Here is a 25328-nt window from a genome sequence, read left to right as displayed (position 1 = left end):
GGCAGCACGAGAGATGGAAGACGCCTGAGCAAAGACAGTGAAGAGGCATCAAGGGGCATCTGGGCAAAGTACTTGCAATTTAATCCAGGATGAGAGAGGCTCTAGACAACTGTGGAAGTACAAAAAAAGAGGGGGCAGAAGTGCCTGGGTGACTCAGTTGGTTAGGTGACTGACTCTTGGTTGTTTGTGTTTTTTTTTAAGATTTTATTTATTTATCTGTGTGTGTGAAAGAGAGAGAGAGCATGAGTGGGTTGAGGGGCAGAGGGAGAAGCAGACTCCCCACTAAGTAGGGAGCCTGATGTGGGGCTTGATCCCAGGACTCTGGGATTATGACCTGAGCCGAAGGCAGATGCTTGACCAACTGAGCCAGCCAGGTACCTGATAACTCTTGGTTTTGGATTGGATCATGATCTCATGCATGGTGGGACCAAGCCCCATGTTGGGCTCTGTGCTCAGTGGGGAGTCTGCTTGAAGATGCTCTCTGTCCCTCCCCGCACCGCCCTCTCTCTTAAATAATTCATTTTTTTTAAGGGGAAACAAGTCTGAAGTGTACAATGTAAGCTTTATGTTAGACCTGAGAAGAGTCCCCCAGTGAGGAGGCATTTTGATACTGATGGTGCTAGTGCTAATTTCTCTTCTGGGGAAAGCAGCACGCACTCACTTCATCCAAGGCCAAGGCCTACCTGCTGCAGGGAAGGAAGATAAATTAGCAGATGTCTGAGCCCCTTCCAGCTTTAGATCCCAAGGTAAGATTAAACTATGGGCTATAGGAAATGTTCCAAAGATGAAAAAAAAAGTTTTAGCCAGATGAAAATTTGTTGTAAACATTTGCTAAAGGGTAAAGCATAAAACTTGAAGAAAATAAGAAAAAAAGTCAACTTACATATTGGTAGTGTAGAAAAAAAATGATTATCATATTTTATTTTTGTAGGGTTTAAGAATTACCGTGAGAAAGAATCTTTCCCAGCAGGTTTTTCTCACAAATGTTACTTAAAAAACAACAACACGTTTGTCTTTAGTATATATCTAAAGGAGATGGTGCTATTTCACGTATTAAATGAAACCAAATATTTTCAGTTATAAGTTAATTGCTATCATAAAATAATATCAAAGCAAGCATCTACGTTATGCATCACATTATTCAACAGACATTTATTTTCCTGGATTTTCTCTTTAAATTAGCTAAGGGTTTCATCTTTTTACAACAAAAATGATATTTTGAGAAGTCCGCTGATATTCATCAAAATGGGTAAGATCATTTCTGCCAATTAACAGCAGCTGAGTGAAAGATGACCTGGTTGATAGGAGATTGGGATTCCAGTTCCAATTTTGATCACGCTAACAATGTGATGTAGAGCAAACTGCTTAACCTCTTGGAGTTTCCGTTGGGGCTAAAGTATCGGGATCCTTACTGCTGCAAGTGGTAGAAACAGGAATCAAGATGGTTTAAGCAATAAGGACATCTGGCATCCTACATACGAGGAAAGCTGGAGGCAAAATGGCTCTAGGGGGAGTTGACTCCGAATTACCAAGGCCAGGTTCTCTCTGTTTCTCAGCTCTGGCATCCTGTGTCATCATCATTCTCAGGCTGGTATTGGAATAGGAAGGCTGTGGCACTTCCAGATGTCCCATCCAGTCATGGTAACATCCAGTGGAGCAACAAGAGATCCTTTCTTTCCATGGCTTTTCTTGGATCATGCTTAAGATGTTTCTTCACATCTGATTGGCTACGTTGGGTCACATGTCCATTCCTGAGTCACTCACTGGCCTGAGGAATGGGGTTACTCTGATGAACTCAGACAAATCACCTGGGGTGGAATAGATTATGGAGAGTCAACAACAATGTCCAATTGATGGTGATATCATATGGTGGTTGGGAAGACCACCCGGGGATGGACACATCATAAATGGTAATAAAATCTAAAAATGCTAGGTGTCATTGTTATTTAAATATTCTTAGTGTAATTGGAATTCTGCTAAAGATCCCATAATAATACAAGAGAGTGCATTAGAATGTCTAATATTGTCCATCAGAAGAATATAAGGTTCTAGATTTTTCTTTCCCTGAAAATCCTTCAGGAGAGGACCATACTTTGTAATGGTGAAATCCAAGAGACATTTAAGTAGTGTTCTCTATCACCCGTCACCCATCAAGAGGGAATAGAGGGACAGCACACCTTATACTCTGGTCTTGAATATGATGAGGGTCAGATTCCCAGTATGAGGTTCTAGTCTTTTACAGTAATCAGCTCAGAGGCATAGTCAAGAGTGGCATAATAAAGATGCTGAGCTGCTTGGGTAGACAGCTGGGAATATAGGTCCCAGTCTCCCCACTTAGTAATCTCAGATTTTCACACAGATCAATTTACTTAACCTCTTTGAGCCTCTGTTGCCAGGTCCGTATAATGAAGCTAATAATATCTATTTCACAGAGTTGGGGGGATTTCATGAATAAAAGCCAAAAAGCATTAAGCACTGTGTCTATCAGAAGAGCAGATGCTCAATAAATGATAGCCATTTGGAGGTGTTTTCAAATTATTATTTAGGAATAATGAGAAGATATCTCAGAAAACAAGTCTCAAAAAATTCAATAAATTCAAGTCAATGAATATTCAATAAGCATCTACTGTGTCAAAGATATTGTGTGCCTTGATACCACATCCTCAGTTTATAAGGGTGGTTCATGTCTACAAATGCTCACTTACGGCTTCCTCCATGCTCTTTACTCTAGACTCACAATGTTCCTGGACATATGAAATGATGAAAGTATCTTTGATTGGCAAGAGTGGAGGAGTGGCAGGGGAAGAAGGGAGGTGAAGACTGAGTCTAAGAGTCAATTAGTGGGGTCAATAACAAAATAACTAAATGTAGTTTTATGATTCTATGGACAGGCAGAATGAGTACGTGTACATGTGGGTGTATATGTCTGTGCACACGACATGTATTTTCATATGCAAAATAGATATCTTTTGCTTTTATCTGTGCTTTTTTGTTTGTTTGTTTTTGTTTTTGAGAGAGAGAGATTGAGCCGGGAAGGGGCAGAGGAAGAGGGAGAGAGAGAGAATCTTAAGCAGGTCTCATGCCTAGCACAGAGTCTGATGTGGGGCTCAGTCCCATGACCCTGAGATCATGACCTGAGCTGAAATCAAGAGTGAGATGCTTAACCAACTGAGCCACCCAGGCGCCCCTTTGGCCTTTATTTTTAAGTCAACTTTGTTGAGATATAACTTCCATGCAATAACACGCCTCCCTTTTAGGAATACACGCCCTTGAGCTGTGACCAATGTATACCCAGGCACTAGCACACCAATGCAATCAAAATGTAGGGGAGTTCCTTCATCCCACAAAGTGCCTTAATTCTCCTCTCTGCCAGCTTTAGGCAACCATCATTTTTCCTCGTTCCCATACTGTGCTGAACTACACTGGGACACCCTGAGACAAACTCACAGAGACCATGAACATTTTAAAAATTTGAGGGAAGCATGAAGACTTCTGTTGGACATCTTGAGGACTTCCACTGTGAAATTGTCTGGAACCAGCTACTTAATAAACAGATCTGTTAGGTATTACTTCCTTTTTTTAAAAAAATTTATTTATTTATTTTATGGGGATGGGCAGGGGAGAGGGAGAGAGAGAATCTCAAGCAGACTCCCCACTGAGCGTGGAGCCTGTCACAGGACTTGATCCCACGACTCTGAGATCATGACCTGAGCTGAAGTCAAGAGTTGGATGTTCAGCTGACTGAGCCACCCAGGCGCCACTGTTAGGTATTTCCTTTGGATTACGTGCCATGAAAAAAAAAAATGACTGAGACAACTAGTAATAACATCCTCTAGCCTCATCCACGCTGTGTCAATGTCCCATTCCTTTATATTGCTGAGTATTTGGAATGTAACACAATTTCTCTGAAAAAAACCCCTCTGAACGTTCATATACAAATCTTTTGAGTATGTATGTTTTCATTTTTCTTCGGTAAGAATCTAGAAGCAGAATTTCTGGGTCACATGTTAAGTGTATGTTTAATTTTTTGAGAAACTGCCAAACTGTTTTCCAAAGCACAATTTTACACCCCCAGTTGCTCCATTTCCTTGCCAACATGGTATTGCCAGTCTTTTTAATTTTAGCCCTTCTAGTGGGTGTCTGGTGTTAACTCATTGTGCCTTTAATTTGCATTTTCCCCATGACTAATGATGTTGAGAATCTTTTCATGTGCATATTTGGCCATTTGTATATCTCTTTAGGGAAGGCAGTTGTGATCTTTTTTGCCCATTTAAAAAAATTGGCTTGTTTGACTTCTGATCGAGTTGTAAAAATTTTTGTGTTCTTAAGACAAGTCCATTGTTTCCCCTGGTCTGCAGTTTGCCTTTTCATCGTCTTAACAGTATCTTTCAGGGGCACTGGGCTGGCTCAGTTGGTAAAGCATATGACTCTTGATCTTGGGGTTGTGAGTTTGAGTCCCATGTTGGGTGTGAGGATTACTTAAAAATAAGATCTTCAAAAAAAATGAACAAACAAAAAAACCCCCAGTATCTTTGAAAGAACAAAAGCTTTGAATTTTGATGAAGTCTATTGTATCAATATTTTCTTCTATGATTTGTGCTTTTCTGTGTCCTAAGAACTTTCTGTCTATGCCAAAGTCACAAACATTTTTTTTCTCCTTTTTAAAAGACATTTTATAGTTTGAGCTTTTACTTTAGGTTTGTGACCCATCTCCTTTCGTTCCTGTGTCACATGTAAGGTAAGGCTGGAGGTTCATTTTCTTCTTTATGGATATCTGGTTGTTCAAGCAGCATTTATGGAGAAAGACTATCCTTTCCCCATTGAATTACCTTGGCATCTTTGTTAAATATTAATTGCTCATACAGATGTCAGTCTGTCTCTGGACTCTCCTCTTTTCCATTCATCTTCTGATTATCCTTTGCCAATACCTACACTGTTGGTTACTGTAGCTTTATAGTAGTATTGAAATCTAGGTAATGTAAGTGCTTCAAGTTTGTTCTTTTTCAAAAAGGTTTTGGCTAAATTATAAGTTCTTTGCATTTTTATATGAACTGTAGAATCAACATGACATTTCTAAAGAAAAGCCTGCTGGGATTGATAGAATTTTCCTAGAGCATGAATGAGGCCATTGGGTTAACTCATGGTGTTTACTAGCCTCGGGAGTAATACAAAATAGAATAAAAAGTATTAATGGTATTAACCAAAGATTGGCAGAGATTAGAAGGACAATGATAAAGTTGGAAGACAGTGTTTGTGAGGTAGAAAAAACCCATAGCTATGGGAGCCAAACTGTCCTGGACTCATGACCTGTTTTCCCCACTTTCTTGCAGTGTGACAATCGGACAAGTGGACCACAAGATGGATTTTACAATTTGCCATAAGGATGAAACACAATCCCTCCAGCTGCCACCTGGGGATCACAGGTACCTCACTTCCACTGAGTCCAAAATTGAACCCTCTGGTTTCCCTCTAAACCAATTCTTCTTATGGTGTTTTCCGTCTTAGTGACCAAACCCTCACACCCCACCAGCTGCTTCATACCAGCCCAGAATCTTAGAACCCTTTCTTCACATTTTGATTTCCCCCCACATAGAACTCAAACATAAAAATGAAACCCAATATTTCCCAGCCTCCTCTGTGGCTAGGGCCAGACACTTGACTGAGGGTTGACCAATCAGATGCATCAGCAGGGACTTTGCTTCCCAGGCTGGTTGTGTGAGGGAAGAGGCAGGATAGGGCATTGCCATCTTGTTCAGGCAATTTCCTTCTGGGCCTTCCTTGCTGCCTTCCCCAGAGGGGTTGTTCCTTGCAACTCAGCCTAGAACTTGATCCATTCTTCCTTCCAAAGATTCTTAGGCAGCTAATACCCCATCATAATCCTCTCCCTTTCCAAACTAGCTAGAGCAGATTCTCTTGCTACAATTCAATCTCCAGAGAAGCACCCTATAAACAATATACCCTAAGGGCTAAAGCCACGTACCCTGCCCTGAACCCTTTCTCTTTCTCTCCACCATAGCTCATCAGTTACTAACTCTTCCTCATTCTGCCCCTGCCACTCCAAACATCTGAATCTGTCTGCTTCTCTCCTTCTCCACTCTCCTAGCCCAGCTCAAACCACTGCTCTCTCTCCTCTGCACCTTGACAACAGCCTCTGAGGAAGACCCTCTACTGGGTCTCTCCTTCCACTTTTAGTCCCTGTCTTCCAGCCTCATCTTCACACTGTATCCAGAGTCATCTTTGAAAAAAGGCAAATCTAATATCATCATGTTCTTGCTTAAGACCCTTCAATGGCTCATTATTGTTCTTAGTATAAAGTTGAAAATCTTTAAAGTATTTTACTCAGCTCTGCCTAATCTGTCTCTCTCATCAGATCCATCAGGCACCACTCCCTCTTCCTTCTGCTCTGGCCATACTGGCTTGCTTTTTTTTCTTTTTAAGATTTTATTTATTTATTTGAGAGAGTGAGCACGTGCATGTGAGCATGAACAGGGGGAGGGACAGAGGGAGAGGGAGAAGCAGACTTCCTGCTGGGCAGGGAGCCTGACGTGGTGCTCGATCCCAGGGCCCTGGGATCATGACCTGAGTGAAGGCAGACGCTTAACCGACTGAGCCACCCAGGCGCCCCCACATTGGCTTTTTTTCTGTGCCTTAAATGAGCCAGCTTTTTCTCATCTCAAAGCCTTCCCGCATTCACTGTTCCTTAGAGCTGGAAAAAGACCCAATTCTACCAGCCAACCTCTTCTTCAGATCCTAGCCTCGGCTTTACCCTTTAGTGAAGCACTATACACTCTACTTCTTCACAGCACTTTTTACATTCGTGATTAAATCACCCAGTATTTGATAGGGTAGCAATATAGCATAGATCGTAAAGCATGCGTTTGATAGCAGACTGTACTGTACATCTCGGTTCTTCATTTCCTGTACGCGTGATTTTGAACAAGTTACTTTGTCTCTCCGTGCCTCGGTTTCCTCATCTGCAAAATGGGCACAATAATAGCGCTGCACTTACATCTAAGATTTGTTGTGCTTAGAATAGGGCTTGGTATATTTTCCTAGAAAGGGCCAGAAAGTAAATGTTTTAGGTTGCATGGTCTCTGTCTCAATTACTCAACTTTTCTGTTGTAGTGTGAAAGCAGCCATGGACAATAATCCGTAAATGAGGGGGTATGGCCGTATTCAAATAAAACTTCATTTACAGGGCGCCTGGTGGCTCAGTCGGTTAAGCGACTGCCTTCGGCTCAGGTCATGATCCTGGAGTCCCGGGATCGAGTCCCGCATCGGGCTCCCTGCTCGGCGGGGGGTCTGCTTCTCCCTCTGCCCTCTTCCCTCTCATGCTTTGTCTTTCATTCTCTCTCTCTCTCTCTCAAATAAATAAATAAAAATCTTTAAAAACAAAACAAAACAAAACAAAAAAAACTTCATTTACAAAAACAGAGGATGGGCCAGATTTGGCTCACAGACTGTACTTTGCCAACCCTGGCTTTGAATAGGCTTGATACAAAGCATGTGCTCAGCAAGTGTTTGCTATTATTATTACTTGTTTAATTTCTTTCTTTCCTATTAGAATATAAGCTTCATGAGGGCAGGAACTTTGTCTCTCTTGTTCAGTGCTATGTTCTCAGTGCTCAGCTTGGTGCGTAGTACATAGTAGAGGCTCAATAAATGCCTAATTAATGAAGGAGTGAGTAGGTCAAGAACTTAAGCCAGAACACAGGGCAGTGCTGAAGAAAATGGTTTTCTTCATTCCTTCTTATTTAAGAACAGTACTAATAACGCATTCTTAACAGGGCATATGTTTTGAGAGTTTCTTTAAAATTAGAAATGCGGGACTTGATTTCCTTGGCATAGATTTTCAAGGGCAGAATTTTCTAGTTAAACAACATGACTTTTATGGCTCTTAATACATGATAATAACATTTTACATTATAATGACAATATTTAGAACTTCCAGGGAGCCTACCAGAGGCCAGATGTTTTACTATAACCCTGTAGCCTTCACCAGAACCCTAGGAAACAGATGTCCCGCATTTATAGATGAAGAAACTGAGATTTGGGAGGTTAACCAAGTGGCCAACAACTAGTTGTCAGACCTGAAAATTGAACCCACACACGTTGGCTTCAAGTTCTATCCTCTTTCTTCGAAGCGGCACTGCTCCCCGTATGAGCAGATTGCTTTCACAGGGGCTAACAGCTATGCTCCCTGGCCAGCCCCAGGTGTTACCCTTTCAAAAACATTGCTTCCTAACTCATTTGGCAAAAATCTGTAACAATGAAAACACAGCACAGCTGCTATGGAAAACAGTTTGGCCATTTCTTGATGAATTAAACATAGAATTAACCTATAACCCAGCGATTCCATTCCTAGATAGCTACCCAAAAGAAGTGAAAACAAGTGTTCGAACAAAAACATGTAGAAAAGTTTCACAGCAGCATTATTTCACAATAGCCAAAAAATGGAAACAACCCAAATGCCCATTAACAAATGGATGGAAAAGCAAAATGAGGCATAGCCATACAGTGGAATATTATTCGGCCGTGAAAAGGAATAGGGCTGATAGATGTTACAGTAAGAGCGAACTTGAAAGACATCCTCAGAAAGAAGCCAGGCACATTAGGTCACATATTGTGTGATCCCCTGCATATGAAACATCCAGAATAGGCCAAGCCACAGCAACAGAAAAACAATTCATGGTAGCTGGGAGGAGGGGAAGATGTGGAGTGACTGCTAACAGGGCTTCTGTTTGAGTGATGAACATGCTCTGGAGTTAGTGTGATGGCCCACAACAGTAGCAAAGCAATCATGCCACTGAACCATGCACTTTAACCTGGTCAATTTCATGTGTATTTCACGAGCATAAGAAAGGTCTGTAACAAATACGGAATACAATAGGGAAGTAATTTTTCAGAAACATCAACATCTAGGCACTTTCTTACCTCTGCTCCCCCCATGCCTTTTTTCCCCCTTTTTTTCCTGGAGAAATAGTTACCTTTCTCATACTTTACCCTCGGGGGTCCAAATGGCCTGCAGACAACCTCTGTGGGCTGTTGCCTTCAGCGTCCTCTGGACCCGAGAACACACGATGCTGCTTCCCCTGGCCATGGCTAACCTCTCTTCTCCATCCTAAGGAGATCTGCCAAGCTCTAGCCGAGAGAGGCAGGCTTTCTGCTGACCCAGGAGGCTTTCTCACAACCACATGGCTTAGCTCTGAAATGCCCCGTGAGCGTCTTGCTCGCTTTTACCCCTGTGACGGAGGGAGGACAGAGTTCTGTGGGCCACTTCCAGAGTCTGTGTCTGTGTCGACCCCCACGACAATCTTTTTTTTTCCAACCTGGAGGGTTTCCTTGGCAACCAAATGAATAGTCAGTCACTCACCGCTTTCAGCACTTCAACTTATTAATGCTCGTTCAGTTTTGAACAGTTTGTCTTGCTTGAAAAGAAACTGCAGAAGCTGCACTTTTGTTGTTGCTACATTTTTTTTAAACCTGGGTTCCTGCCAGGCTTTTTAAAGGGCCCATACAGATTTCCCCTCCGAACGCGTGAGCACACAGTTAACACACACCACAAAATTGTACGCGCTATGCGTCAGGCTTTCCATATAGTCATTCCTATCACCTGCACCACAATCCCCGAGGTAGATGCAATTATTATTCCCATTTTACAGATGAGGGTGTTGAGGTGCAAGGGGGTCAAGTATCTTGTCCAAGTGAACAGGCAGTACCATCTTTAGGCTATATTGTAATTTCTTCAGACTATATGGGGTCCCCGCACTTTCATGGGAGGCCCCTGGGAAGAGGGAGCCTCAGCACAAAGGGGTGGACTCTCAGCGAGGGGCAGCCAGCATCATTGCAGGGTGGACCAGGTAGAGAGATCTGGGGGAAAGGGGCCTTTCAGCAGAGCTCCTCACTTCCCACTGTCTGGGTATTCTGAGGACCACAACTAGAATGTCCCTGTTTTGACTGACCTTGCCACGGGACAGACAGGTTTCAAAAGCACAGACTGGAGTCAGGCGGAGCTCGGAACCAACCCTGCCTCTGTCGCTTAGTCACTGGGCGAATGACCTCAGGAATTCTTCAGCTGAAACTGGCTGAGGCAGGAGAGACTTTTTCTGAGGACATGCGTGACTGAAGAGGATTTTGGATTTGACCAGGGTTTCTCAACCTCGACACTGCTGACATTTGGGCCACGTAGTTCTTTGTTGTGAGGTGCTGTCCGTGCGTTGTGCGCTGCTGAGCAGTACCCTGGCTTCTACCCCCTGGATGCCCTAAGGAGCATCTCGCCCTTGTGACCACCAAATGTCTCCTGGGTGTTAAAACTGCCCCCGATTGAGAACCACTAGATTAGATGCCCTAAAGCCCATTCAAAGATTATTTTGAATCTCTCCTGTGACCTCAGCATATAGAGCTATTTTAAGTAGCATCAGCCCTTTGACACTGAGTAGGATCGGAATTCAGAGTCACCATTCAGATATGCAGAAGGGTAACCAGGCTTCTGGAATTCGTTAGACGCAGCCTTTTCCGTTCAGTGGGAACAATCTCCATAACAATCTTCCTCCATTTCCACTCAGAAGAGTCACTTCGCCACTCAGAGTAATTCTCTATTTTCTGGTTAAAAGCAAAAGTCTCTTTTGGGTGAATTTCTCTATCACCTCAAAGTTCACAGTTCCTATCAGGCCTTTTCCTCCTACATGACTTCTCCTCTCACCTTCCTCCTCCTAGAGAAGTCCCTGGGGGCAGCGAGAAGCTTCTGGAACATCAGGGCACCCATGGCGGGCAGCTTGTTCTCCTGAGGAGGAGAGGTATGACTTCCTGCTTGGTCCCTCGGTGGGGCCTTGTCTTACTTTCTGGGCACACTGATTGCTCCTGGGAGCTTGGCGCCCTCCCCCTGCTGCCTGGGCACCCAGCCATGGCCTTCTGGCTCCTGCCTTCTGCATTCCTTGCACCAGTCCAGATGACCCCGAACAGGCCCCAGATGGAATTCTCAGTTACTACTTGGCCACTCCAGAGCTATGGGAATGTCCCTGGAGCTCCATCATGCTGGGTAGGGTGTGGTGGCTCTGTCAGGCCATCTTCTCTCCAGACCTTCCCTCTGACCCTTCTTTATGCAGCCTGTTCTCCTCCCATCTCCTACCTGCGTGTTCTCAGGCTGCTTCCTGCCTGGGTTCCAGATCAGAAGTGTAGCAGATTTCACCCTGCCTTCGGATCTTCAATCTTGCAATTCTGGAGAAACATGGAAACAGAGCTATTTTAATATTTATCTTGCATAATGTTGATTTGAAGGTGTTTGGAATCCATTTCGTAATTCGCTCTAATGCCCCACTCTAAAATCCTTCAAGACCATGAGGGCCACAATCCACTGAACATACCACGAGTAGTTTACCTTATCCCTCTGGGGGCCTCACCTTCGTCCTTATCTGGCTGAAAGTCCACCCTCCGTCAAGGTTTTCCAGAGAAACAGAACCACCAGGATGTGCATACATATAGAGATTTATTTTAAGGCATCGGTTCACATGATTATGGAGGCTGACAAGTCCAAAATCTGCAGGGTGGCCTGGCTCATGTTTCAGTTCAAGTACAAATGCCATTTGTTGGAGAATTCTTTCTGGTCGGAAAAGGTCAGTCTTTGTGCTATAAGGCCTTCAACTGATTAGATGAGGCCCACTTACCTTATGGAGGGTAACCCACCTTACCAGTGTCTGCCGATTTAAATGTAAATTTCATCCAAAAACACTCTCACAAAAACATCTAGAATAACATGACCAAATAATTAACCAAGTATCTAGGCAGTGGAGTGCAGCTAAGTTGACATAAAATTCACCATCTCTGTTGGTTAAACCAGAACCCTGGTTAAACCCACTTGCTACCTGCTCTGAGCCTGTCCTCACAAAGTTGGAAGCAGAGTGGGCAAGATGCTCACCAGGTCTCATTAGAAATGAACGATCAGTTCAGTATCGCTCACTGCAGTCAAGCAGTTGTACTGTGTCCTCTGGGCCAGTCCCACCCCTCTCCTACACGACTATTTCAAACCTCCTCTGCGATCGTCAGTCTAGGCGGATGACCTTGCTCCCCGTGTCTCAGAGAGAGACTTCGCAGGTCCTCACTGAGCATCTGCCCAGCGACAGGCTGAATCTATGCTCACACGCTGTCCCTTCCCCCTCTTATGGTGGCTGGACTGAGCTTATCTCTCTCCTCTGCTCAGGGTCATTCTCCAGCAATCCTTCCTCCCTCCCCTGAATCATCGATTTTGTCTTTCCTTGTTCATTCCTATCAGTGCGCTCCTATTCATGACCTTGCTCAGTGCTCCTGCTCTATTTCTCTCCTGTTTACAGGACAACTGCTGTGTTTACCTCTCTAATTTCTCTCTTCCCATTCACTTAAACATTTTTTTGTGTGTGATAAAATACACACAACATAAAATTCACCATGTAAGCATTTTAAAGTATACCATTCAATGGTGTTAAGTACATTCACAGTGTTGTGCTACCATCCCCGCTCTCTGATTTCAGGACTTTTGTCTTCCCTCCAAACGGAAACCTGGGACCCATCAAGCATTTCTTTCCCATTCCCCTCTCCTCCCAGGCACCCCCAGTCTCTGGTAACCACTAATATGCTTGGATATTTCTTATAATTGGCATCATACGATACGTGGTCCTTTGTGACTGGCTTCTTTCACCTGCTACAATGTTTTCAAGACTCACCTACATTGCAGCATGTATCAGTACTTCATTCCTTTTTATGGCTGAATAATATTACATTGTATATATCTGTTTTGGAGAGAGAGAGTGTGGGGGGTGGGCAGAGGGAAAGGGAGAGAAAGAATTTCAAGGAGGCTCCACGCCCAGCATGGAGCCCAACACGGAGCTGATCTCATGACCCTGAGATCATGACCTGAGCTGAGATCAAGAGTTGGAACTTAACCTGAGCCACCCAGGCACCCCGACCGGTGTGTGTGTGTGTGTGTGTGTGTGTGTGTGTTTTTAAGGAATCTCTACACCCAACCTGGGCCTCAAACTCATGACCCCGAGATCAAGCGTCAGATGCTCTACTGACTGAGCTAGCCAGGCACCCCATAGACTACATTTTTTAATCCAGTCATCTTTTGATGGACACTTTCCCATTCTCTTTAAACCCTTTCCAGCCAGGCTCTCATTTGGCCAGTCTACCAAAACTGCTCTTGTCAAGATCACCAATGGCCTCCGTGTTACTAAATCTCAGGGCTGATTCTCAGTTGTCATCTGACTTGAACTACCAGCAGTGCTTGATCTGGCTGATCACTCTCTCTTCTCAAAGCAGTTCTTCACTAGATTTACAGCACATGCATTTTCCTCTCTGGCAGATTCTTCTTTGTCTCCTCTGCTGGTCCCTCCTTTTCTCTGAACTCTTAATGTTGGAGTGTGATCCTTGGACCTCTTTCTTATCTACTCTCCGTCCTCTGGTGATCTGGCCTGTCCTGTGGCTCCCAGTACCATCTATGTATTAACAACTGCCAAATTTCTATTTCCAGCCTCCATATCTCCCCTCTGCTCCTGACTTACCTGTCCTCCTGCCTGCTCACTAACTCCATTGGGACACCCAAATGTAAAAATTTGCCTCAAATCTCAAAATTGTTGAGATCTCACATTCATTCTTGATTCTCTCTCCTTCTCTGTATCTAATCCATCAGCAGATATCATCCATTCTATCTTCATACATATTTAGACTCCAACCATCTGCCCCCACTTCTCTGGCTGCCACCTCCGGCCTAGCACACCAACATGTCTTCCCTGATCACTGCGTAGTCCTCCTCCTGGGCTCCCTGCTTCCACTTGTTTCTTCCAGTCTAGTCCCAACACAGCAGCTGAGCATTTCTGTTAGCGCATAGATCAGACCATGTCTCTCCTCTACTCCAGACCCTTCCCATCTCACTCAGAGCGAAGGCCACATCTTCCTCATGACCCCTCTCAAGTCCAGGCCAAGACACTGTGTATTGGTCATCATCCTGGGCCAAGAGGCAGAGTTTTTTCTTAGACCACCCCGGAGGCCTCAGTTCTAGATCTCCACCTGGGATAGACCTGAGGCCTCTCCTGTCCCAGTATGGCCATTCAAACATGAATTCCTGAGGCACCTGGCTGGCTTAGTTGGTGGAGCAGATGGCTCTGGATCTTGGGGTTGTGAGTTTGAGTCCCACATTGGGTGTCGAGATTACTTAAAAAAATAAAATCTTAAAAAAAAAAAGAAAAGAAAAAAACCCCCCAAGAATTCCTTAGTTATCCAAACTTGCCACCTTTCTCACCTCCATGGAGCAACCCCTGCATCGCCTCATGTTTACTATGTTGATTATCAGTTTCATTTTTGTTATTGCCCTTGAGGCTATCCCTTACTTGCTTAGGAGGTGGCTATGAATTTAAAAAGTTATTTATTGGGGTGCCTGGGGGACTCAGTCCTCTGAGTGTCTGAGTCTTGGTTTCAGCTCCTGTCCTGATCTCAGGGTTGTGAGCTGGAGCGCCACGTAGGTCTCCACACTCAGCGGAGAGTCTGCTTGAGATTCTTTCTCCCTCCCTCTCCTTCCCCCTCTGCTCCCCCCTCCCCTGCTCATGCTCTCTCTCTCTCTCAAATAAATAAATTAATATATAAATAAATAAAATCTCAAATAAATTACAAGTTATTTATCATGTTTTGTTCAGCACTTCTCAGTTCTTGGTAGTGAGGGGGTGTTTAGATTATGTTGTGGCCATATTGCCAGAAACAGAAAACCTGTCCCTTGTCTCTGCCTCTAGGGCCTGATGTCCACCTAAGGACCATCATGTGGATGATGCATCTGGGCCACTCACCAACTCGAATCTCTGTTTCTCTCTGAGACCTGAATCTGTACTTAACTTCTAGATCCACAACTAACAGCAAGAGTTGTTTTGGTACCTTGCTCCAACCTCAAGTTTTGTGTGTGAGCCTCTAGCCTGCCAATAGTGTGTGGTAGGTTGAATAAATGCCCTCCTCCACCAAGATGTCATGGGATGGGTGAACTCCCTGGAACCTGTGAAAATATTACCTTACAGAGCAAAGGAGACTTTGCAGATGTGATTAGGAGTCTGGTGACGGGAAAATTATCCCATATTATCTGGGTGGGCTTGATGTAATCATAAGGACAAGGGTCCTGGGGCCTTGGCTGGCTCCGTTGGAAGAATGTGGGACTCCCGATCTTGGGGTTGTGAGTTTGACCCCACATTGGCTGTAGAGATTACATAAATGAATAAATAAATAAAAACATTAAAAAAAAAAAAAGGACAAGGGTTCTTCCAAGAGGACAGACATGGGGGGGGGGTCAGAGTGGAGAGAGAGGGCCATGTGACAAGGAACAGAGTGATGTGCTTTGAAGATGGAGGGAGCGGTTACAAGCCAAGCAATACCAGTGGCTCCTGGAAGCAAAAAGAGGCGAGGAGACAGATTCTTGCCCAGAGCCTCCAGAAGGACTGCAGCCCTACCCGCATAGTGATTCTATTCCAGTGAGACTCATTTCAGGCTTCTGACCGCCAGCGCTGTAAGATAACATACCTGTGTTGTTTTGAGCCACCAGATGTATGCTAAATTGTTGCAACCTCAATAGGAATGGAATGCACAGGGGATTCAGATCAACTAGATGAGAATCTAGTTCCTCATTCCTTCATGTTAATGCTGTGAACGGTGTGAGGGAGGGGACCGCACACTGGACGCTGGCCTGTTGGTCATTCCAGCTGTCCTGGTCTCAGATGCCTGCAGGGCCAGGACACAGGCATTTGTGCTGGTGCCTTGGCAATGTGGGTCTGCTGCCAGCTAGCCAGGCTGAGACTCCAGGAACTGAAGCCAGATGGAAGCTGAGCCAGGAAGGGGGTCAACTGAAGCCTCTGGCTGGAGGTCTTCCATGGGGGCCGTCGCTGGCGGCGGAGAGTGATGGTCAGGCACGCGGTGGCCTGGGACACAGGAAGTAGAGCAGGTGGACAGGGGAGCTCAGCACCCACGCTCTGAGCCTCGACTCTTCTAGGGCCTGCCTTTTTTTTTCTTTTAATGTGGTAAAATACACATACAACATTTACCATTTAAACCATTTTTTTAAAAAGATTTTATTTATTTATTTTAGAGAGAGAGCATGTGAGCAGGGGGAGGAGCAGAGGGAGAGGGACAAGCAGACTCCCTGCTGATCTTGTAGCCCCACGTGGGGCCTGATCCCATGACCTTGAGATCACGACCTGAGCTGAAACCGAGTCGGGTGCTCAAACGACTGTGCCACCCTAAACCATTTTTAAGTGTACAGTTCAGGGGCATTAAGTACATTCACAAGTTGTGCAAATATCGTCACCCACCATCGATCTGTCTCCAGCACTTTTTCATCTTCCCAAAATGAAGCTCTGCATCCATTAAACAAAAATCCCCATTCCCCCCCTCCCTCAAGCCCTGGCATCCACCCCTCTACTTTCTATTTGTATGACTTTGGTTATTATAGGTCCCTATGTAAGTGGAATCTTATAGTATTCCAAGCCAAAGTCCTTTGGTGACTGGCTTCATTTAACATAATGTCTTTAAGATTTACCTATGTTGTAGCATGTGTTAGAATTTTCTTTCTTTCTTTTTTTTTTAAGGCTGAATAGTGTTTCATTGTATAGATATACCAGGTTTTGTGTATCCATTCATCCCCTGATGGATACTGGGTTTGCTTCCACCTTTTGGCTATTGTGAATAATGCCACAGTGAATATTGGTGTATAAATATTTCTTCAAGTTCCAGTGCCTGTCCTTAATGTGTTTAAGTGTACAGTTCAGGGGCATTAAGTACATTCGAGGAGCAAGCTCCAAAAGGGATAGTGTAAGCCTGATATAGTGCCGTGGTGTCTTATCCAACAACATGGGGTCAGATGTGTTCTACCAATCCATGAGCATGGAACGTTTTTCCATTTCTTTGTGTCTTCCTCAATTTCTTTCATGAGTATTTTTTGGGTCAGATGTGTTCTAGAATTCATATTTTTTTTCTTTAATTTTAGAAAGATAGTTCGTCTAATATGTGGTATGTTATGTAATACCCAAAGTATCGTCATAAACAGACTACAAATGGCCCCATATCAGTTTCAGGTTTGATTTTGCCACCAGATATTTTTTGCCATAAATTTATTTCCAGTTTTTTAAGGCTTTTTAGATTTAAGAATTGTTGGATGAGGAATTGTGGACACATAGCGAAGTCTGTGAACATGAGAACTTATATAAATAAATCAATGCCTTCACTTCTAATTCATTACTGTCCTTTGCATACAGTTTACCTCCACAAACATTTGGGAAGAATTAAAAGTGGTCAGGTCAGGGAAGAAAGTTGACTGAACTGAAACAGGTAATTAAATATTTGGTCAGCTCTATCAGTATGGCTGAGGGATGTTATGGATGTACACATCTCTCACATCAACGGGAGCTGTGGAGAGGGTGAACTTTTGACAAGCGATAGGGAGGAAGTGAAATAGGCTATGTCAACTATTGGAAAATTAAGATTCAATGTTGAGGTCGGAGATGTACTCATAGCATTCATTAAAGAATGTTAATCAGAATGTAACTAATGGTCTTAGTTTAGATGCACAGGATGCCTTGAGAAAGTACATTCATTTTGCATTTAACTACCCAGTTGGGATGGTTACACCATTTTTGAGAACTTATTTTATGTGAAGCTTTGTGTTGTGTACTTTAAATATATTCCTTTCTTTAATCCTTTTAAAGCTCTGCGGTGTATTTTTTCCTGTCCCCAAGATAGGCTATGCAATTTATGGGGCCAAGTGAAAAATGAAAACGTGGGACCCCCTTGTTTAAAAAGTTTAGGAATTTCAAGATGGCAGGGAACCTGGTTAGTTCAGTTAGTAGAACATGTGACTCTTGATTTGGGGGTTGTGAATTTGAGCCCCAGGTTGGCTGCAGAAATTACTTAAAAAAAAAAGTAAAATCTCAACAAAAACATGAAAGAATTTCAAGATGGCAACAGCAGAGCATTAAACCAAACTCAGGGCCTTTCCAAGTTTGGGACCTTATGTGACAGCACAGGTTAAAGGCCCTGAAGCCAAATGTTACCATCCCCATTTTTCATCTGAGGGTATCCAGTATAAAGAGGCTATGTCTTGCCCACAGCTCCAATGCTGAAGGCAGAAGACAGGTTGGGCCTTATTGGCCATGGTACCAACCCCGGTCCAACTTAGGGTCGAAGTTCAGTGAGCATTGTGGGACAGAAAATCAAGACAATTCAGCGAGAACTAAGGAGTCCCTAGGATTTTTGTAGGCGTTCTTGGGAGCACAAGAGAGAACACGCTAAAATCTGACATGATACGTTAATAGTTCATGCTGGTAAATCCCTATACATACATAGGAGACACTCCTTCTTACCCCCCCCCCCACCAGGTTTTGTGGGGCCGGTTTAATTCCCCTGGGAGGGTAACGTGAACCATCTAACTTGTGAAGATTTCTCATTAAACAACTATTTGCCTAATTGGGGTAAATCAAACTAAATGCTAATTAGTATCTTCCAAAGAGTAAAAATAGATCTCTAATCACTCACATTATTGCTGAGCACAGAGCGCACCAGGGAACTGTGTTTCCAGAACCCCAGTCTTATTTAATGTTTTACAGATTCATGCACACCCCCCACATGTCAAAGGCATGGCAGTGGCTGACAGAGCTGAGATGCTTGAACGTGGTTGCTTTCCAGGGGCTGTTTTCATGAGAAACTCAGTCATCAGTGGCTCTCATTGTTCTTGTGCAACTCTGACAAGGAATTTCCTCCACAATTATGTGGCTAGAGTTATGCCAGTGAAATTCAAATAACAGCTGAAGACAAGATGGAATGAGAATGGCCAAAGGTATGACAAACAGTTACACTCTCCACATATTGTGACTTGAGGAATGGCTTTGGCAGATGATGGCACGTTAAGATTTCTGTGTCCTCTGGCAGGATTCCAGCACGATGCGTCTGTGACAGCTGACACTTCCAGCTGCCCTTTTATCTGAGACTCCTGGCTTCGCTGGTCTGAAATTAAAACACTTCTTTTGCCTGTTATGGACATGGATGTTCTGGAACATCTTGGGGCTCACTTAGGGTGCTCCAATGAACGTGGTCTAAACAATGGAATGGGGGCCTATCTTCTCCTTCCAACAAGAATGAAGGGAAGGAGCATCTTGGGGCATCTTGGGGATGTCACCAAGGACCCCCAGGTCTTCCCACGTTCCTACTTTGACATCCTCAGCCTGTTTGTCTTCTCTTAAGCTTTGTCCTCTCAAAGTACAAGACATAAAACCTCATAAAAACTTTATAAAATTGTGTCCAGGTACAGGGAGGTGTCTTATTTTGGGTTCCCTGAAAGGCGGAGCCTGATATTTATTTGGGAGCTGATCTAGGAAGCAGAAGTGAGGGACTGGGGACATGAGACAGGGAAGGAAGAAAAGCCAATATTAAGGTGTGTCATCGAGCTGCTGCTGTGGGCATGTGGGGCTATGTTCTGTGGGATCTATGCAAGGTACACAGAGTACGGTCAGGACTGTCTACTGGAAGACAAGGCTCCTGGAGTCTTCATCCACTGCTCCTGTTCTGCAGTGGCTGGGAGAAGCCACATAGAAGAAGACTCAAAGGCACAAATGTTAGGAAGCTCAGTGTGTGGGATGCCATCAGCTCCATGTGAGTGTGAGCTTGCTCAATGCCCACCAGCTTGGTGGAAGCCCCAAGATTAAGGCTCAGTATTATGTGCTGTCTCAACATCGGGAACTGAGAGGGCAAGTCTCCCTCCACCAACTCTGCTTCCATGTGTGAGTTCCCCTAGCCCAACCACTTCCTTATCACAGGACCAGCCTCTGCTCCTGCTCATCCCTGAGTACTGGCTTTGGGTTCCTACCAGACCACAGAATTATTCAAACAAGCTCATACTCTCCGGTGGGAAGCAGGGGACACCTCACCATCTCGATACCACAAGCCTGCCTCCTACAGCCTGCTCGCTCACTCCGTTCCTGAGTGCAGCCCCTGTGTGCCTTCTTCCCTGGGGCATGAGTGTATGTGGCTAATAGACTGCTGCCCGTCTCATCTGTCCAGGGCCAGGTGTCATGTGTTCAGACATCCCCGTAACCTGGGGGCAGTCATCCCTCCCTCCCCAACAGAGTGAAGAGGAGGTGTTCAAACAACTATAGCTAAGAAGTGCCACGTGGCTGGGGCTGAAACCAACATGGGCTGAGGGATGAGATGCCAGGAGCCAAAACACCTGCTACCATAAGGCAAATGGGCAGCGTTTCCTTTATTGCCTGTCTTTCTTTCTTTCTTTCTTTTTTTTTAAGTAGGCTCCACGTGGAGCCCAACGCGGGGCTTGAACTCATGACTCTGAGATCAAGACCTGAGTTGAGATGAAGTCGGATGCTAACCTGACTGAGCCTAGGTGGCCTGTTTGTCTTTTTATCAGGGTTGAGAATCATTCCCAGAAGCCCCCAGCAGGTGCCCCCCATGTCTGACTGGAAATAACTGGGTCACTTGTCTACCTCTGAGCCAGTCACCAGCAAATGGCAATGGTGTTATGGTGACCGACTGGGGACTGGTCACACTTGGTTGCCAGTGGCCGGGATAGGGCCCACTCTCCATGAGCACATTTTCCCTCAATGCTTCCGTGAAATCAGAGTTTTATTAGAAGGAAACAAGGGAGGACCGGCTGCCGGGCAGGCAGCCAGCAGTGTCTATTCCTCACATAATAGAGGAACCATTTGAGGGCTTAGTGCCAACAGTAGTGACCTCTCTACCATGTTTTCACTCTGGTGACAGTACAGAAAAGAGAATGGAGGGGGGCAAGAGATTGGGGCAGGCCAACCCATTAAGGGGCAACTGCCTGAACTGAGGACAGTGACGGTAACCAATGGCCAATAGTGTGGGATGTTCACCATACCCAAGGGGGCGGAAAATCCCAGGGGTCGCCATTACCTTGGTTCTTGACCTTCAGTGTTCTCAGCAATCACCTAGGCCCCTTTCCTGGGATTAGGATTCCCAAGTTCTGGGCTGAGGCCCAAGAATGTGCAGTTTTAGCTCACAGTCCCCAGGTGATTCTGAAGCAGGTGGTTGGTACCCACATGTTGAGTATCACTCCCCTAGGGAGTTAAACACCCTGGACGGAGTTACTGCAAACACAGTAGCACTCCTGTAGGGGTAGAAGGCAGGCTTAACCTTCCTGAAGTTTGTCCAGCCCCTCCTGCGCAATCCAACACTGCAGACCAGGGGTCCAGGCCCCTGAGCCGGCGTGTTGGGGATCTCCATCAGCACAGGCTTCCTGGTCCCAACGGCAAACCTCTTAGTCAAGCTGGAGCACCCTCATGTTGCCCAGGTGCCCCCCATGTAGCCAGTGACCTTCATCTCTCGGTCCACCTGATGCTTGGGCCTGACTTTCATCTATTGCATTGTTTTTGTCCTGCCTTCCTATTGAACCGCTTCTTGGCTGACTTGGCCAGAGCTGAACATCTCCTATGCACGAGCCACCTCCTGCCTTCATTCTATAAGTATTTATTGAGCAGCCATGTGCCAGGCATTGTGCTAGGCCCTGGGGATCCAAACAGTTGGGCAGAGTGTCCCTACTCATGACACTTATATGACACGAGTCATGCAGGAAACAGATACAGAGTCTAACGGGTTGAAGTGTGCCCCCCTCATATTATGTCCAAGTCCTGCCTCCTGATACCTGTGAGTGTGATCTTATTTGGAAAGAAGGTCTTTGCAGATATAAATAAGTTACAGATCTCAAGATGAGACCTTCCTGGATTTAGGATGAGCCCTGAATCCAATGACTGATGTCTTTATAAGAGTGAGGAGAGGGAGGTTCGAGACATAGAGACAGATGGAGCAAGGTAAGGCTTACACAGAGGTGATCCAGCTGCAAGTCAAGGAATAGCTGGATCCACCAGAGGCTGGAGGAGGGAGGAAGCAGTGTCCCCTGGAGCCTTAGGAGGGAGTGTGGCCCCATTGACACCTTGATTTAGAACTTCTGGCCTCTGGAATGTGAGAGAATACATTTCTGCTGTGTAAGACACGCGGTTTGTAGACTTTGTTAGGACAGCCCTAGGAAACTAATATATGCAGGGAATCAGGTCATCATGAGAGTGGAGAAGGAAACGAAAGCAGGGGAAGATGATGGTGAGAGCCGGAAGTGAAGGGGGGCTCCTCAAGGCAGAGTGACCAGGAACACACTGGGCCTTGCTTCTTCTCCTGGTCTCTTCATATTTGTCTCACCCTTGTGCATCCTCAGACCTTGCTCCATGATCTTACCTCACACTCCTCTGAAGACAGCAGCTCATGAGGGCCTACCCTTGTGGGTGGGTGCAGGGGTCACAAACTCAAATGAGGACTTGGGTGGAGGGCAACGTGGAGGGCAGTTGCCCGGCCCTCACCCAGCTGCTGAGGCTCTGCACCAGCCGACTGTCACCACATGGGTGAAAGCCCGCACCTGCCAGATCTTCCAGTTTCTCAGGAGAAGCCAGGGATCTGATAGAAGCCTCCAAAGTTTGTTTCGCATTTGTTTAAGAAAATTGAGGTGAAGTTGACAGAGCATACAATTAAACCATTTTAAAGTGGAGAAGTCAATGGCATTTAGTCCATTCCCAGTGTTGTATGATCACCCCCTCTATCTAGTTCCAAAGCATTTTTATCATCTGAAAAGGAAACTCTGTGCTCATTAAGTAGTCACATTTCCCCCCACCCCAGCCCCTGGTGGCCATCAATCTGCATTCCATCTCTATGGATTTACCTCTTCTGGGTCCTTCATATAAATGGAATCATACACTTGATTCCAAATGTCTACAATAATCAACAACATCAAAAGACATGACGTGAACCAAATAAACTGGTCCTTGGACGTTCGGTTTCTGACCTCTAGCTTGGCCATTGACAGGTAGCCCCTCATATCAAACTGAGGGGGTCATTTGGAAACTGTCTCTGTGGCCAGTTAGGATGCTGATGACACCAGGTTGGGTGGGGAGGTGACTGGGAAGGCCTGCCCTGGGCGAGTGGTTTTGGTGGCCGTGTTCTGATTCCAGTGTTGTCCCCAAGAGGAATCACAGCTGTGACCACTGGGGGTTAGAAAGGATGCTTCCCTCTCCTCCGTGGTCTAGTCTTCATGGGCTACTCGATGCGAGAAACAGCTCCCAAATGGCATCCAAACAGGAGGAGAGTAGAAGGAACGTGGTGCTGGCGCGGGATTCAGATCTCATAGTCGCATGGTCCATGTGTTCAAGAGTTCCCCTTTACAGCCTGGAATTCTGCTTTGGAGAGCAAAATGTATACTGGTTGGTTGTTTTCCCCCAGGGGAAGTGAGGTCATGCTCTTCCTTTCAGTTTAAAGCAAGGAAAAAATTAGACGTTAGTGTTGGAAGGCTGTGTTCATTCTCTCCCAGAGTGGTTCATTCCTTTAGTGATTGGTTATTGAGCACCTGCCAGGTATCCGGTGGGATGAAGACACATTGCCTGTCAGCCCACAGATTTATTACAGGGTGACAGATAAAAAAGACAGTGTTGCCAAGTGTCAGCAAGAAACAACGGGGGTAAAAATAGGAAGAGAGATTCTACTGGGAAGAGGGGGCAGGGAAGCATAAAAGATTTCATTCATGTCTTCTCAGGTCCTGGGATGGGTTTCTTCACAGAAGCTGGGGCGGAAGCGCTGGGGAGGGAAGGTTGGAGTGGAGGGCAGGAGTGAATAGGGACTGAACCCATTTGCTCAGCTCATGCAGCTTGGCACACAGACTTCTGCCCCAAGGGGTGCTTTTTCCTAATTCCCTTGCCCTAGGAGGCCACTTTGTAATCTGCACAAAGGCTCTGGATACCCCGGGCCCCTGGCTCTGCACAGCTCTGGTCTTTAGTTTGTACTTTGGGCTTCAGTTTTGCCTTTGTTGTTGCTTTGGGAATATAGATATGTACAGGAATGGGATTTATTATTGTTGTAAATAATCCTTCTCTGGCCAGCTTGTTAAAAATGATTCCTTCTCTTCTGGCTGGAGCGGGCTAGGTGTAGTGGTGTCTAAGGCGGTGAAGGACACACTGACTCACCGAGGTTCTTTTCCAACTTCTGATTCAATGAGTTAGGTTTTCTTCGAGCCCATGAGTCATTTTCCCTGCTCGGTGACTTGCATGACAGGGCAGTGAGATAACCAAGAACTCAGGGAGCCAACTGGTAGGTTTTATAAAAGCTTGTAAAGAAAAGTAGATTTTTCAAAGACCGGAGGGAAATCCACAAGTGTGGAAAAGGCAGTCATCTAAGAATACAGTTCCCGAAACAAGGAAAAACAGCTTCCAACCCTCATGTAATTTGTCGCCTTCTCACATTTCACTTTTGTTGAAGAACGAGGTCTGACATCAGCAGCAGGATTTGCTGGCTCAGAAACACTGTGGGGGCCTTTGCCGGCAGCCATGGCCTTCGGGCTCAGCCAATCGCACCACGCAGGCGACGCTTTGTCCACTGGGGTTCGAGCGATCCCCCTGCCCTCTTAGCTCCTCTGAGTTCCTGGCCGGCACTGTCACTGTAAGACTGACCTAGAATAATAGTGCCATTTTCGTCCTAGCGTCATCAGAATGTAAAGGCGCATCACGTGAGAAATTACGTGTGTGCAAGAACTTGGGGATCTGGGTGTCATTAAATGTGTGTCAGGACAGTGGAGAAAACAGATGTTGTCTCTTGTTTCCTTTTCAGCTTCGTGTTGAACAGTGAAAAAGCTGTCGGGTGTCAAAAATGGGAATGGTAAAATTATCAGAAGACTGTCTGTCCTCCCCGTCTCAGGCTGCGCTCTCCCAGACATTATCCTTTTATCAGGGTTTGGTAACTCTCAAAGAAGAATTATTTTGTGGGTGGCATTTCGCATGGGTCCGTTGAAAGGCTATTTGTCTGAAATACAAATATGCCGTGATCTTTGTGTGTGCTGGGGGATGAGGGGACTGTCATGTCAGAGACTGGAGAGATTGTTTAATTATGACGGTTCACGAGCCTGGCCCTGGGCTATTTGTTTGGCACCATGAAGAGAAGGAAATGACAGAATGAACTTGTGGTCTGTTCTAGCTATCCATTGCTGTGTACCAAAGCACTCAAAACATACGGGCTTAAAACGGTAGCCATTTTTTTTTTTTTTTAAGATTTTATTTATTCATTTGAGAGAGAATGAGATAGAGAGAGCATGAGAGGGGGGAGGGCCAGAGGGAGAAGCAGACTCCCTGCCGAGCAGAGAGCCCGATGTGGGACTCGATCCCGGGACTCCAGGATCATGACCTGAGCCGAAGGCAGTCGCTTAACCAACTGAGCCACCCAGGCGCCCCACGGTAGCCATTTTTATTATGCCCCGTGATTTTTGTGGGTGAGGAATT

The 25328-nt window shown here is 45.3% G+C and overlaps 1 long non-coding RNA gene across 1 annotated transcript; it reads right to left on the bottom strand.

Annotated features, from left to right (window-relative positions):
• Positions 1-535: 535 nt before the first annotated feature.
• LOC118006240 lies at positions 536-11438 on the bottom strand. The gene is made up of 3 exons (XR_004678009.1): positions 11400-11438; positions 8988-11217; positions 536-1808 (listed from the first exon to the last, which is right to left on the bottom strand). It is a non-coding gene; the product is annotated as an uncharacterized LOC118006240 (long non-coding RNA).
• Positions 11439-25328: the final 13890 nt, after the last annotated feature.

Source organism: Mirounga leonina, unplaced genomic scaffold (genome assembly GCF_011800145.1).
Source record: "Mirounga leonina isolate KUSES-001 unplaced genomic scaffold, KU_Mleo_1.0 Mir_95, whole genome shotgun sequence".
Taxonomy (NCBI): Eukaryota; Metazoa; Chordata; class Mammalia; order Carnivora; family Phocidae; genus Mirounga; species Mirounga leonina.
The sequence above is the reverse complement of the archived record's forward strand: the minus strand, read 5'-3'. Positions and strand labels throughout refer to the sequence as shown.